This window comes from Macaca fascicularis, chromosome 3 (genome assembly GCF_037993035.2).
Source record: "Macaca fascicularis isolate 582-1 chromosome 3, T2T-MFA8v1.1".
Lineage (NCBI taxonomy): Eukaryota > Metazoa > Chordata > Mammalia > Primates > Cercopithecidae > Macaca > Macaca fascicularis.
In genome coordinates this window covers 75,138,282-75,151,878 of record NC_088377.1, presented here as the reverse complement: position 1 = coordinate 75,151,878, position 13,597 = coordinate 75,138,282, and the positions used below count along the sequence as shown (strand labels likewise).

The following is a 13,597-nucleotide window of genomic DNA, read 5'->3' as shown; positions in this document are numbered from 1 at the left end:
ATGGTAAACCCTGTATTAAAATCCATTAAAAGTTCCTGAGTTGCTCCTGTCTCTGGTCTCTCCAGAAGAATTTATCTTTCTTTTTTGGACAATCGTTCTTTTATAAGAATTGGTCTTTCAGCCTACTTTGAGTTCACCTAGTTGTTGGAAATTTAGTAGAAAAAATAACCTTGCCTTTTAGGGTTGACTTAGGTTAAAATGTCTAATGTATATAAAGTGTTTATCATGTAACAAGGCACACGAGGGTTTATTATGTGGGATACTCCTACCACCTGTGGTGGAAGGGGTTTCTTGTGGCCTCAGGTCATGCTGGAGGGATGCCACCCCACAACTGCTCCAAAAAAAGCACCCATGCCACCACCTCACGCCAATATTCTGAACCCCACGATAGTGACCTAACAAGTGTAAGTAATAGTGAAAATCACAGGACAGACTAGTTGAACTCAGGACTGACCTAGAACATATGATATGCCAGATGACAATGAGAGATGTAGATAGATGACATGAGAAAATTAGATCAATTATCTAATAGTTGATTCATCCTTAAATGCCAGATTTTTATCTGCCATATAATTCTTACTGATTATATAGGCTGAAAGGCAGAGGGGGGATGATGAGTCTATCCAATGAATATAGAGAATGGCTCCAAATTTTAACTCTCTAAAACATCACCACGTGCTGTGTCTTTTCCTAAAAATCAGGATCTTTTTTCAACCAGTACATACCTCCTTGACCTGACAACACTTAACACAGGACAAAAAAAAAAAAAAACCACCGTTCCCAAGTTGAGTATAATCTATTTATATTTATATCCATAATCACAAGGATAACCACTGTTCCCAAATTAGGTGTACTCATGTAATAGCAGGCCCAGTTCTGGGCTCTCTATGCTTTTCCTTTTATCTGTTTGTTGGTCTTCATGCCTGTGCCACACTGTCTTGATCGCTGTAGGTTTATTGGCTTTCTATAAGTTTTGAAAGCTGGCAATGTAAGCCTGCCAACTTCTTTTTCCTTTTTTTCAAGATGGCTGGGCAGACTCTAGGTGATTTGCATTTCCATATAGATTTTAATATTTTGTCAGTTCCTACAAAAAGTCCTGCTGGGCTTTTATACACATCTATTTGGGAAGAATTGCTATCTTAGTAATACTGACTCTTATAATCCATAAACATGGTATATCTTTCCATTTATTTAAGTCTTCTTTAATATTTTCACCACCATTGTGTAGTTTTCAGTATAGAGATCTTACATATTTTTGTTGATGTATTGCAAAACATTGCATGTTTCTGTTGTTATAGTAAACATAATTTTTAAAATTTCATTTTATAATTCTCTACCGTTAGTATACTAAATTTACATTGATTTTTGCTTATTAATCATATAGACTACAACTTTTTATTAGCTCTAGTGGTCATTCTGTAGATTCCTTAGAATTTTCTTTTTAAGTTAATGGTCTTTTTATTGGGGAAAAACTAGCATTTACAACTTGGAATGGAAGTAAACTGTAACTTGTTGAACAGCAATGTTGATGACTGTGCTGAAGCCCACAGCCACAGCCTACTCTGCTGGCTCAAAGTCATGGTTCAGAGGGTTTTAAAAACAGAGTCCAAAGATGCTCCCTTGGTAAAAGTTTCTTGTTAAAAAATTTGTGTGAACAGTGACAGCCATTTCACTCTAGAACAATGCAGACAACACTAAACCAACATACATGGGCATGCCACCAGGGTATGTCATCATCACCATGGATCACGGCACACAGAAGTACAAGACGACCATCCCACTAGTCGGGCTATGTCTCAAGAGTTTATCCTTCACCCCATTTTTCTGTACATCATCCTAAGATAAACCAATTTTAAATGTTTGTTTTCAGTAAATCAGTTATGACAATTTATACTAAACAAAATGAACCAGAAACCGTTTGAATAGGTTTGGATTTTTTTTTTTAAATGCAAATGGCTGACTGCTGTCAGTTGTCCAGCTGTATGCATGAAAAACTGGCCAGCCCAAACAGTGTATTAATCATGACTAAATGGAACTTTAAGGAGTCCTTATTATTAAGGTAGTACATGTACTTACATTGTAAAACTGATGTGTAGCTTGGTCTTTAGGGGACAGGATCACCAACAAATACATGCAGATTTTGTGTGTGTGGATAGAAGGTACTTTTGACATTCAGTTTTGCTATATAGAAACAGAATGAATCAGCTGGGCACAGTGGCTCACACTTGTAATCCCAGCATTTTCGGAAGCTAAGCTGGTCAGATCACTTGACTCCAGGAGTTTGAGACCAGCCTAGCCAACATAGCAAAACCCCGTCTCTACTAAAAATACACAAAAATTAGCTGAATGTAGTGGCACACGCCTGTAATCCCAGCTAATTGGGAGGCTGAGGTATGAGAATCGCTTGAACCCAGGAAGCAAAGGTTGCAGTGAGTCAAGATCATACCACTGCACTCCAGCCTGGGTGACAGAGCAAGATTCTGTCTTAAAAAAAAAAAAAAAGAAAAGAAAAAAAAAAAGAAAAGAAAGAAACAGAAACAGAAAATTATAAACCTTTTTTTTTTTTTTTTGCAAGAGGTAAGTAAAAGATTCCATTTGATTCTTCTAGAACAGGGAAAAGGGGCTGGAAGTAGGTCTTCATTTTTGCAGTCATAATCTGTATTAATTCTTCATAGTCAACTTGTCTGTCTCCATCAATATCTGCTTCTCTGATCATTTTATCTACTTCTTCATCTGTTAGTTTTTCTTCTGTTTGTCATGACATGATGCAGTTCTGCTGCACTGATGTAATCATTGCCACTATCGTCAAAGACTTGGAATACCTCATTATTTCTTCCTCACTATATGTGTCTTTCATTTTTCTAGCCATCATGGTCAAAAATTCGGGGAACTAAATGGTGCCATTGCCATCATCATCCACTTCAATGATCATGTCCTGCAATTCAGATTCTGTTAAGTTCTGACCCAGTGACCTCATGATAGTTCCAAGTTCCTTTGCTGTGATGGTGCCATTACCATCTTTATAAGATAGGGAGAAAGCTTCCTTGAATTCAGCAATCTGTTCTTTGGTCAGCTGATCAGCCGCGGTGCCAGCGAAGGGAGGAAGAGCAGAAGGGGCGAGGTGGCAGCATTGGCCCAGAGGCTGGGACTGCGGGGAGCCTCCTCTGCTGCTGCTGCTGCTGCTAAGGGCATGCTGTGCACTGTGCACTGTGCCACCACCTGCATCCCCACCTACTGTGAGTAATGGCACCTCATCCATGACATTCCCAGCACCACTGCACAGGATTTTTTAATATAAGCAATAACAAGTCATGACTATAGATGACTAAAACCCAGGCCAAGCTGTACCCACAAAATTGTCTCTCTGTGGAATGTGTGGACCCTGAAGAAATGAAAGGGGGGAAAAACTTAAGATGTTTCATTAAGGCACTAAAACTGTATGTTTACATGACTAACAGAAATGAATACAATAACACAAAGAAGGGTGAACCAGATTAGCAAAGTTTTTGCCTCTTGATTGCTATTTCCTTTGATTTCAGGGGAGAGGGATTGATAGAGAGGATGAATCCCATTCCATCTACATTTGGATAAACCATCTACTCCTTAAACAGCGTTACTATAAGTAAAAATATTCAAAAGGTCAGTCAGTCTCCCAAGCAAGATGGTGGAACAGGATTTTCCATGGCTGTCCCTTCTCAGAAACATCCATTTGAACAACTATTCATGTGTGAAAATACCTTCATAAGAGCAAAGGAATCCAAGGGATAGATTTCAGTACCTGGGTGCAGCAGAGAAATAGAAAAGAGGGCAGGAAGGACAGTTTCAGATGACCCACATCACTCGTCCCCCACACCCAGGCAATGCAGCCTGGAAAGAGATACCCTCCATGTGGGGAAGGGAGAGTTAAGTGAGCACCCAATTTTGCTGTGGACCTTAGCAGTAAAACCTGGTGCCAAGTCAGACCCCAAAGTCCAAGGCTCCAGGCTGACCCTGCAAATTAAGGCTTCAGGCCCACCTCAGATTCTGGACTGGCCCCAGCACCAGACCTACTCCCATAGTCCCAGACTTCAGGAATGCCCCAGTGATCAGCTCCTCCAGTGCCAGATCCCAGGGGCCCCCCACCATGACCCTAGGCTCCATGTCTTCTCCAACACCAGGTGGACCCCTCTGTGGGAAGGAAACTTAAGATGTAGCCCTCAGGCTACAGACTCCAGTGGACTCAAGATCCAGGCCCTCCCCTATAAACCCTAACACCAGGCCAGTCACTGTAGACTTAGGTTCCAGGGCCACTCCCATGGAACTAGGCTCCAGGCTGGCCCCAGTGGACCCAGGCTCCAGGACCATGCTTAGGGATGCAGTCTCCTGGCCCATCCCCATGGTTTCAGACACCAGACCTGCCCCCATGGGCCAGATGCCAGGTTCTCCCAAGTTAACCCTAGTGTGAGGCCAGCCCCCACAGATTCAGGACCAGGTTAATCTCCATGGACACAGACACCCGGTCCCCCAGCACCAAGTCATCCCTTTGCAGACTCATGCTTAAGTTCCACTCCAGTACCGGATCCTCTCCTGTGGACCCAGGTTCCAGCCAGGCCCTGCAGATATGGGTTCCAAGTCTGCTCCTGAAAACTCAGTCAAAAAGCCCACTGTAGTGGACCCTGGCACCAGGCAAGTCCCCTGTAAATCCAAGAAACAGGCTCACCCACCTGATGACCCAGAACCAGGTCAAACTGCCTGAAGACTCCAGCAACAAGCCTATCCACAGATCCCCACAAGGTGGCCCACCCAAAATCTCTAGATGGGCTGACTGGTGAACGGTTTTCACTGTCAAAGCCAGGATGTAAAGGTTAGAAGAAGTACCTACTTCTTCAAAGCACAGACACCAATGCAAGGGAAATATCACAAGTAATCAGGGAAACATTACACCACCAAAGGAAAATAATAAGTAACTGACTCTAAAGATATGGAGATCTACTAACTGCCTGACAAAAATCTCAAAATAATCATGCTAAAGAAGCTGAGTGAACTATGGAGAACACAAATTAACAACTAAACCAAATCAGAAAAACAGTACATGAACAAAATTGTAAGTTAAATAAAGACATAGAAACCATTTTAAAAAAAACTGAAATTCTGGACCTAAAGAACAAAAAGAACAAAAAACAATTAACAAAATGACAATAGTAATGCCATACCTAATCAATAATTATTTTAAAGGTAAATGAATTAAAATCTCTAATTAAAAGATGTGGAATACCAAATGAGTAAAAAAAAAAGATATAACAATATACTGCTTATAAGAGATTCAGTTTAGCTTTAAAAACACACAGAGGTGAAAAGCAAACAATGGAAAAAGATATTACATGCAAAAGGTGACCAAAAGAGAGAGCAGAGTGGCTATATTTAGACAAAATATACTTTTAAGTTAAAAACTATCATAAGAGACAAAGAAGTTTATCATATAATGATAAAGTCATCAATTTATTAAGATACTATAACAATTATAAATATGTACTCAACATTGGACCACCTGAGTATATAAAGCAAATATTAGTAGAATTGAAGGGATAAATACCCAGCAATACAATAATAGTAAGAGACTTTAACAACTCACTTTCAACAATGAACAGACAATTCAGACAGAAAATCAATAAGGAAACACTCGACTTGAACAATACCGTAGACCAAATAAATCTAACCAACATACACAAACATTCTCTCCGACAACAGCAAAATATACATTTTTTTCAGATGTACGTGTAACATTTTCCAGGAAAGATTGTATATCAGGCCACAAAACAAGTCTTAACAAATTTAAGAAGACTGAAATCATAATAAGTATATTTTCTAACCGTAATGGTATGAGAGTAAAAAATCAATAACAAAAGGAAAACCAGAAAATTCATTTATAGATGGAAATTAAACACACCCCTGAACAATCAATGGGTCAAATACAAAATTTAAAGAGAAATTAAAAATATTTTGAGACAAATGAAAATGAAAACACAACATAACCAAAATTTATGGGATGCAGCAAAAACAGTTTTAAGATGGATGTTTGTAGCAATGAATGTCTACGTCAGAAAAATCTCAAATAAACAACCTAAGGTTGCATCCCAAGGAACTAGGAAAAGAAGAAAAAACTAAGTCCAAACTTAGCAGAAGTAAAAAATAACAAAGATCAGAACAGAAATTAATGAAATCAAGACTAGAAAAACAATAGAAAAGTTCAATTGCAGTAAGAGTTACCTTTTTGCAAATATAAAATTGACAAACCCTTAGATAGTCTAACTAAAAAAAAAAGAGAAAAGACTCAAATAAATAAAAAATTATAAATGAGAAAGGAGACATTACAGTGGATACCACAGAAATAAAAAAGATTGTAAGAGACTATTAAAAATTGTACTTCAACAAATTGGATAACTTAGAAGAAATGGACCCACTGCTAGAAATGTAACAGCCTACCAAGACTAAATAATGAAGAAACTGAAAAATCTTAACAGACTAATGATAAGTAAAAAAATTGAATCAGTAATCAAAACCCTCCCATCAAAGAAAAGCCCTAAACTAGATGGCTTCATGGGTGAATTATACCAAACAGTTAAAGAAAAATTAACGTCAATCCTTCTCCAACTATTCCAAAAAAAAACTGAAGAAGACAGACTACATCTAAACTAATTTTACAAGTCCAGCATTACCCCAATACCAAGACCATTCAAGGACACTATAAGAAAAGAAAATTACAGGCCGGGCGCGGTGGCTCAAGCCTGTAATCCCAGCACTTTGGGAGGCCGAGACGGGTGGATCACGAGGTCAGGAGATCGAGACCATCCTGGTGAACACAGTGAAACCCCGTCTCTACTAAAACTACAAAAAACTAGCCGGGTGAGGTGGCGGGCGCCTGTAGTCCCAGCTACTCGGGAGGCTGAGGCAGGAGAATGGAGTGAACCCGGGAGGCGGAGCTTGCAGTGAGCTGAGATCCGGCCACTGCACTCCAGCCTGGGCGACAGAGCGAGACTCCATCTCAAAAAAAAAAAAAAAAAAAAAAAGAAAAGAAAATTACAGGCCAATATTCCTGATGAACACAGATGCAAAATCCCTCAACAAAATGCTAGCAAATGGAATTTTACAGTACACACACGTACCATGATCAAGTGAGTTTCACCCCATGGATGGAAAGATGGTTCAACATACACAAATCAATAAATGTCACACACCACATTAATAGAATAAAGGATAAAAAGTACATGATTATCTATATAGACGCAGAGAAAACATTTGACAAAATTCAGTATGTTTTTTCGATTTTTTTTTTTTTTTTCTTGAGATGGAGTCTTGCTCTGTTACCCAGGCTGGAGTGCAGTGGCGCAATCTCAGCTCACTGCAACCTCCATCTCCCAGGTTGAAGCAATTTTCTTCCCTCAGCCTCCCTAGTAGCTGGGATTACAGGAATGTGCCACCACACCTGGCTAATTTTTATATTTTTAGTAGAGACAAGGTTTTACCATGTTGGCCAGCCTGGTCTCGAACTCCTGACCTCGAGTGATCCATCCGCCTTGGGATTACAGGCGTGAGCCACCTTGGGATTACAGGCGTGAGCCACCATGCCCAGCTCAGTATCTTTTCATGATAAAAAATGCTCAGCAAATTAGATATAGAAGGAACGCATCTCAATATAATAAAAACCATATATGGCAAACTCACAACACATCATACTCAAGGGTGAAAAGCTGAAAGCTTTTTCTCTTAGATCAGGAGCAAGACAAGGAGACCCACTCTCACCACTTCTGCTCCATATAGCACTGGATTTCCTAGCCAGAATAATTAGGCTAAATAAATGAATAAATAAAAGGCATTCAAATCAGGAATGAAGAAGTAAAATTTTCTCCATTTGATGTCATGATCTTATATATAGAAAATCTTAAATACTCCACCAAAAAAATTGTTAGAACTAATAAACAAGTTCAGTAAAGTTACAGGATACAAAATCAACATACAAAATTTAGTAGGGTTTCTAATACCAATCACAAACTAAGAAGAAAACAAGAAAAAAGCCCATTTACAATAGCTACAAAAAAAATAAAATACTTGAGAAAATTTCACTAAGGAAGGAGGTGAAAGAGCTGAATGCTAAAGACTATAACACACTGATGAGAGAAATGAAAGAAAATGCAAATCAATGGGAAGGTATTTCATGTTCATGAATTATTAGAATTAGTATTGTCAAAATGTAGTATCCAAAGTGATCTACAATACAATTCCTATCAAAATTCAAATTTCATTTTTCAAAGAAATAGATAATCCTAAAATTTGCATGGAGCCACAAAAGATGCTACACAACTAAAATAATCTTGAGCAAAAATAACAGAGCTAGAAACATACTACCTGATTTCAAAATATACTACAAAGCTTTGGAAATTGAAATAACATGGTGGTCACTTAAAGAAATATAGACTAATTGGCCAGGCAAGGTGGTTCACACCTGTAATCCCAGAACTCTGGAAGGCCGAGACGGGTGGATCACTTGAGGTCAGGAGTTTGAGATCAGCCTGGCCAACATGGCAAAACTCCACCTTTACTAAAAATACAAAAATTAGCCAGGCTGTGGCAGGCACCCGTAATCCCAGCTACCTGGGAGGCTGAGGCAGGAGAATTGCTTGAACCTGGGAGGGAGATGTTGCAGTGAGCCAAGATGCACTCCAGTGGTGCACTGCACTCCAGCCTGGGTGACAGAGCAAGACTCCGTCTCAAAACAAAAAGAAAAAAAAGAAAGAAATATAGATCAATGGAACAGAGCAGAGTCCAGAAGAAAATCCATGCATTCACAGTTGATTGATCTGCAGCAAATATGCCCAGAACCCACATCGGAAAAAGAACAGTCTCTTCAATAAATGCTGTTAGGAAAACTGGATGTCCACAAGCAGAAGAATGAAATTAGACCTTTATGTCATACCAAATACAAAAATAAACTCAAAATGAACTAAAGTCTTAAATGCAATACTTGAAACTGTAAAAGTCTTAGAAGAAAACAGGAAAAAGCTTCTTGACATTGGTCTGGGCAATTACTTTTATGATATGTTGGCAAAAGCACAAGCAACAAAAGCAAACATAGACAAATGGGATTGCATCCAACTAAAAAGATTTCGCATAGCAAAGGAAACAAACAACAGAGTGAAGAGACAACCTGTGAAATGGGAGGAAAATATTTGCAAACCATGCAGTTGATAAGGGGTTAACATCCAAAATATATAAGGAACACAACTTAATAGCAAGAAAACACATAACCTGATCTAAAAACAAGCAAAGGATATGAAAAGACGTTTCTCAAAAAAAGCCATTAAGTGTGTTTACCCATTGGCTCAGAAATCTGCCTTGGACTAGAATAAAAGAACTGCAGGAAAATAATTGAGAAGAATACTGTTTATCTTTACCAACAGATTTTCTCCATGATTTTGCTTTTATGTAAGCAAGTTGTATAACCTTGTGAAAATTACTTGACCTCTGTTGGCTTTTGTTTCTTTATCTGAGAAAGTAAGAAGCAAAGAAGATGATTCAGTCTGAAGGCTGCTTTCTGATCCGTTTCCCATGGGTCACACCAGGGTGTGTGCAAGGTCCTTTACCTCCCTGAATGAACCATTGTCATCAAAACCATGCAGATACTGACAACCTCGAATATTTGAATCAAATGAGATGAATGTAAACATCCTTCAAACATAACAGAGCAGGGGTCGGAGAGGACAGGAGAGAGACGCCGACCAACCTGGAGATACTACTCTCCTTGCTTTCAGAGGGAGGGATGGGCCATGAGCCCAGGGATTACATGTGACCTCCAGAAAGTGGAAAAGGCAAAGAAATGGATCCTCTTCTGATGCCTCCAGAAGAAACCAGCCCTGCTGGCACCTTGATTTTAGCTCCATGAGACTTCTGACCTCCAGAACTCTAAGGTAATAAGTTTGTGTTGTTTTAAGCCATCAGGTTTACGGTAACTTCTTATAGCAGCAATAGGAAAAAACTAATACAATCTCCCATTCTGGAAGTATTTTGGAAGCTGTGAAAATTAGGGAATAGTCAGAATAATGAGAAACTAAGGAAAAGTTGGAGATCAAAGGAACATACGAAAGGAAATAAGTGAGAAAAGGACACAAAAAGAAATCAAGAAATGTGAGGAGAGAGACTGATAAGACATTCTGAAAGTGCCTTATTCCCTGTAAAGGATGTACACTGGCCTGGGGAAGACTACGACGTTAGAGAATTTAAAATGCAAAGCACATAATATGATGACATTGGTTGTGGGCCCTGAACCTCTAGAAAAGGAGTCTAGCAATCCATTCAACAAATATTTCCACCATGTCATCTGACTGCACTGATGTGCCAAAGCCCCCTAGGTAGAGCTACCATGGAAAGACCACATGAGGCCAGAGTCAGCCAGATCTGGAGATGGCCCAGGGTGTGCATGCCAAGCAGCCACTGAAATGGGCAGGGCTTAGTTCTAAGACAGTCCAGGTGAATAATCTGGTCATCGTCAGGTGGGAGAGACAACAATAGCTACTTTTTAGGGAGTGCTTACTATGGCCGAGCACTTCAGAGACTGAGTACACAAATGCACAATGGCCAGAACATCTGTAAGAGTAGAACTCCCACCCAACCCCTGCAGCAGCCAGCCCAGGAGGCCAAGCCGACATCTACAGGAACCAGCCTGGGAGGCCAAGCCATCATCTACAGGAATCAGCCCGGGAGGCCAAGCTGTCATCTACAGGAAGCAACCCAGCAGGCCAAGCCGACATCTACAGGAACCAGTCCAGGAGGCCAGCCTGCTCTATGCAAGGCTTGTAAGAATTCAGATTGCTATCTCTAGAAATAATACAGGAAATTAAACAATACATTCTCTAACAATCAGACCCAATGGGCCAGGACTTGATTAATAACTGACAGTTTTCCTAGTTTTTGTCCCTGCTTCCAATCTAGGACCAACCAGAGAAAGCCCAGTATGTCCCCTAGCTAATCTCATGGGATGCCCACTTCTCACCAGTCGCCTCTGGCTTCCCCAGGCCCACAGCCTCCACCAGGCCTCCGAAGCCTCCCCTTTTCCATGATGAAGCTTTTCCACTCCTCACCTGCCTGTGAGTCTGTCAGGACACAAGTGATGGCCGCGGACCCCCTTGCTATAGCAGCTCTGAATAAACAGCCTTTGTTCTCATTTGGGTGGTCTTCGTTTATTTCCACCCACTAAGGAAACCGCTTAGGAGACACTCACTCAGAGCTGCCCCTGTGCTAGTAACTTACAAGACAGGTGACTGCGGAAGCTAGAGGACCACTCTGGCTCCTGAGCTCTGCTCTTAGTCATCTGACACTTGGGTCTCGGAGAAGTTTGGTGAAATTATTCTTCCAAAGCCTACCACCAACCAAGTTTGGAAAAGACTGAGCTAGAGTTTAGAAAACAAAGCTGTAATCTGGGAGCCAGAAAAATCAATTGTTGAACGCCAGAACCGAAGGATTAAACTGGGGAAAACCACAGACTGTTCCCACAGACCCACTCTGCAGGGGTATTCCTTTCCAGCAATGAATATGCTTCAAAATGTGCCCAGGCTCTCCTGAGAGTTCCTCCGGGGTCTGGTCTCAGGCTGCCCAACACACTCCAGGCCTCCATGCCAGCACTAGACCCTCCTGGCCCTCAGGACCCCCAAGACCATAGCCCCCCAGGCTGGGCACACATGACACCACCAGCCTGTCCTTGGGTCTGACTGACTCTGGACCCCACACCTGACCATGAGGCCCTGCCTCAGGATGCTGTGCAGCTGCATGGGGGATGAGACCCCCGTCCATCCCCCAGGGACCACTTTCCCACCTTGGGCCTTGACTGCCTCCGTGAGGCATCCCCACACCCTATAAAAGATGACATAGGCTTCCCAAACTTCAGAGGCTGGAACAAACACCCCACCCCTGGGAGATGAGGGCTTTGTCCTCACTACTGTCTTGGGATCACTTCCCGCGCCCTGCTTCTTGTCCCAGCATTAATGTCCCTCATCTTGGGATGAGGGACAATGGGAACTCCCTCTCCCACCACCATCCCCAAAGACCACCAACCCATAGTCTAACGTGGTGACATCTCCCATGGTCCTCTTATTGAAATTGGAACAAACAGCTTTTAAATCAATTCCACAACTACCACTCCTACACTACAGCACCCTCCAGTGGAGGAGAATGCCACCGGGAGGCCCTGGGTTTCCATCCAAAGAGCAAAAAATATTTAAAGCCTACAAACCTCCCCTCAAGCTCCACAAAGCCAAGGACACAACTTTAAGGAAACTAAGCCATAGCAGCTGCCATCCCCACCTCTCCTGGCCCCTCCTTGCTGGCTTGCATGGAGCCTGAAGGGGGTGAGGACATGCTGGAGAAAAAAATCACAATAGAAAAAAAAAAAACACACACACAGGCAAGACAAGGAAGACTTGCCAGAAAGTTAAAAGCATGTTGACAGAAGGCCGCCTTGGGATGGGCCAAAGAGCCATATGATTATGGCCAACAAGCACCTCAGGCAAGAAGAGGCCAGGCGTGGGACACCAGTTCCCCTGTGTGGCCCCATGTTCGTGACCATGCTGATCAGCCTGCAAAGACAGCGATGGGGCTGGGAGGAGCGTGCTGCACGGGAGGAAGACCACAGCTGAACAGAGGCAGCCACAGCATGCTGGGACCTGGGAATGGGAGGCACGTGGTCCAGTTGTCCTGACAACAGAAGGTTCCTGATGCTCTCTTCTGAGTGTGGGCAATATGGCCGAGCCTACACCTCAGATGCACGCCGTGGAGAGGCTGAGGAGCAGGCAAACTTGCACTTGTGTCCACACACAGCTTCCTCATGGAGACTCCAGCACCAGACACAGTGCTGCCAGGCTGGCAACCCAGGGCCACAAACTCCTGCATGACAAGACAGGCCAATCAGGGTGCCCCATGCCTCCAGACCCCACAGAACAGGATCCAAGCAAAGCAACCAGAATGTTCATGAATAGGAGTAAAGACATTTGAGGACAAAATTCTCCTTCCTTACCCAATTGCCAACTGCAGGAATCGTGTGCACCTGGAGCGCTGGAGTTCTTTTCCACAGTAGGGAAGGTCCAGTCAGGGCAGAGCAGAGCTGAGAGAGGGCGGCAGGCTGACTCCTGGCAGGCATTGACAGCCTGACCCCATTGCTGCTGAAGAAACTCACTGAACTAGTTCTGAGAGTCAGGAAGGACCCTTTTGTTCCTGACCTGATTGTATTTGGGCTTCTATCATTAGTCCTAGCTAGAACACAGGGAAATCTGCCCATCTTACATCTAAAATTAGGACATATATTGAGCACGGCCCCCCAGCTCCCACCCCCTTCCCCAGAATTCACGTGAAACAGCGACCCTGGGGGCAGCAGAGAGAGCGCCGTCACGAGGCCTGGTGCTATGCCAGATGGGCTGGGCCACTGGGGCAGGGAGGGGAAGGTGCCGCCTCACATGGGGCACATCAGGTGCCTCGGGCAGCCTCATGGTGCCAAGACAGCCAGAGAAGCAGAAACGCCAGAAATGCCATTTCCCTCCAAAAGGACTGGGGCCTCAGAATCAGGAACATCAGCCCT

The 13,597-nt window shown here is 42.5% G+C and overlaps 1 long non-coding RNA gene and 1 pseudogene across 1 annotated transcript; both read right to left on the bottom strand.

Annotated features, from left to right (window-relative positions):
* Positions 1 to 2,545: 2,545 nt before the first annotated feature.
* Positions 2,546 to 4,476, bottom strand: LOC123572380 (uncharacterized; annotated as a pseudogene).
* A 7,970-nt stretch (positions 4,477 to 12,446) lies between these two features.
* Positions 12,447 to 13,379, bottom strand: LOC135970140 (uncharacterized). Its single transcript, XR_010585652.2, has 2 exons — positions 13,040 to 13,379; positions 12,447 to 12,909 (listed from the first exon to the last, which is right to left on the bottom strand). It is a non-coding gene; the product is annotated as an uncharacterized lncRNA (long non-coding RNA).
* Between the last annotated feature and the right edge of the window lie 218 nt (positions 13,380 to 13,597).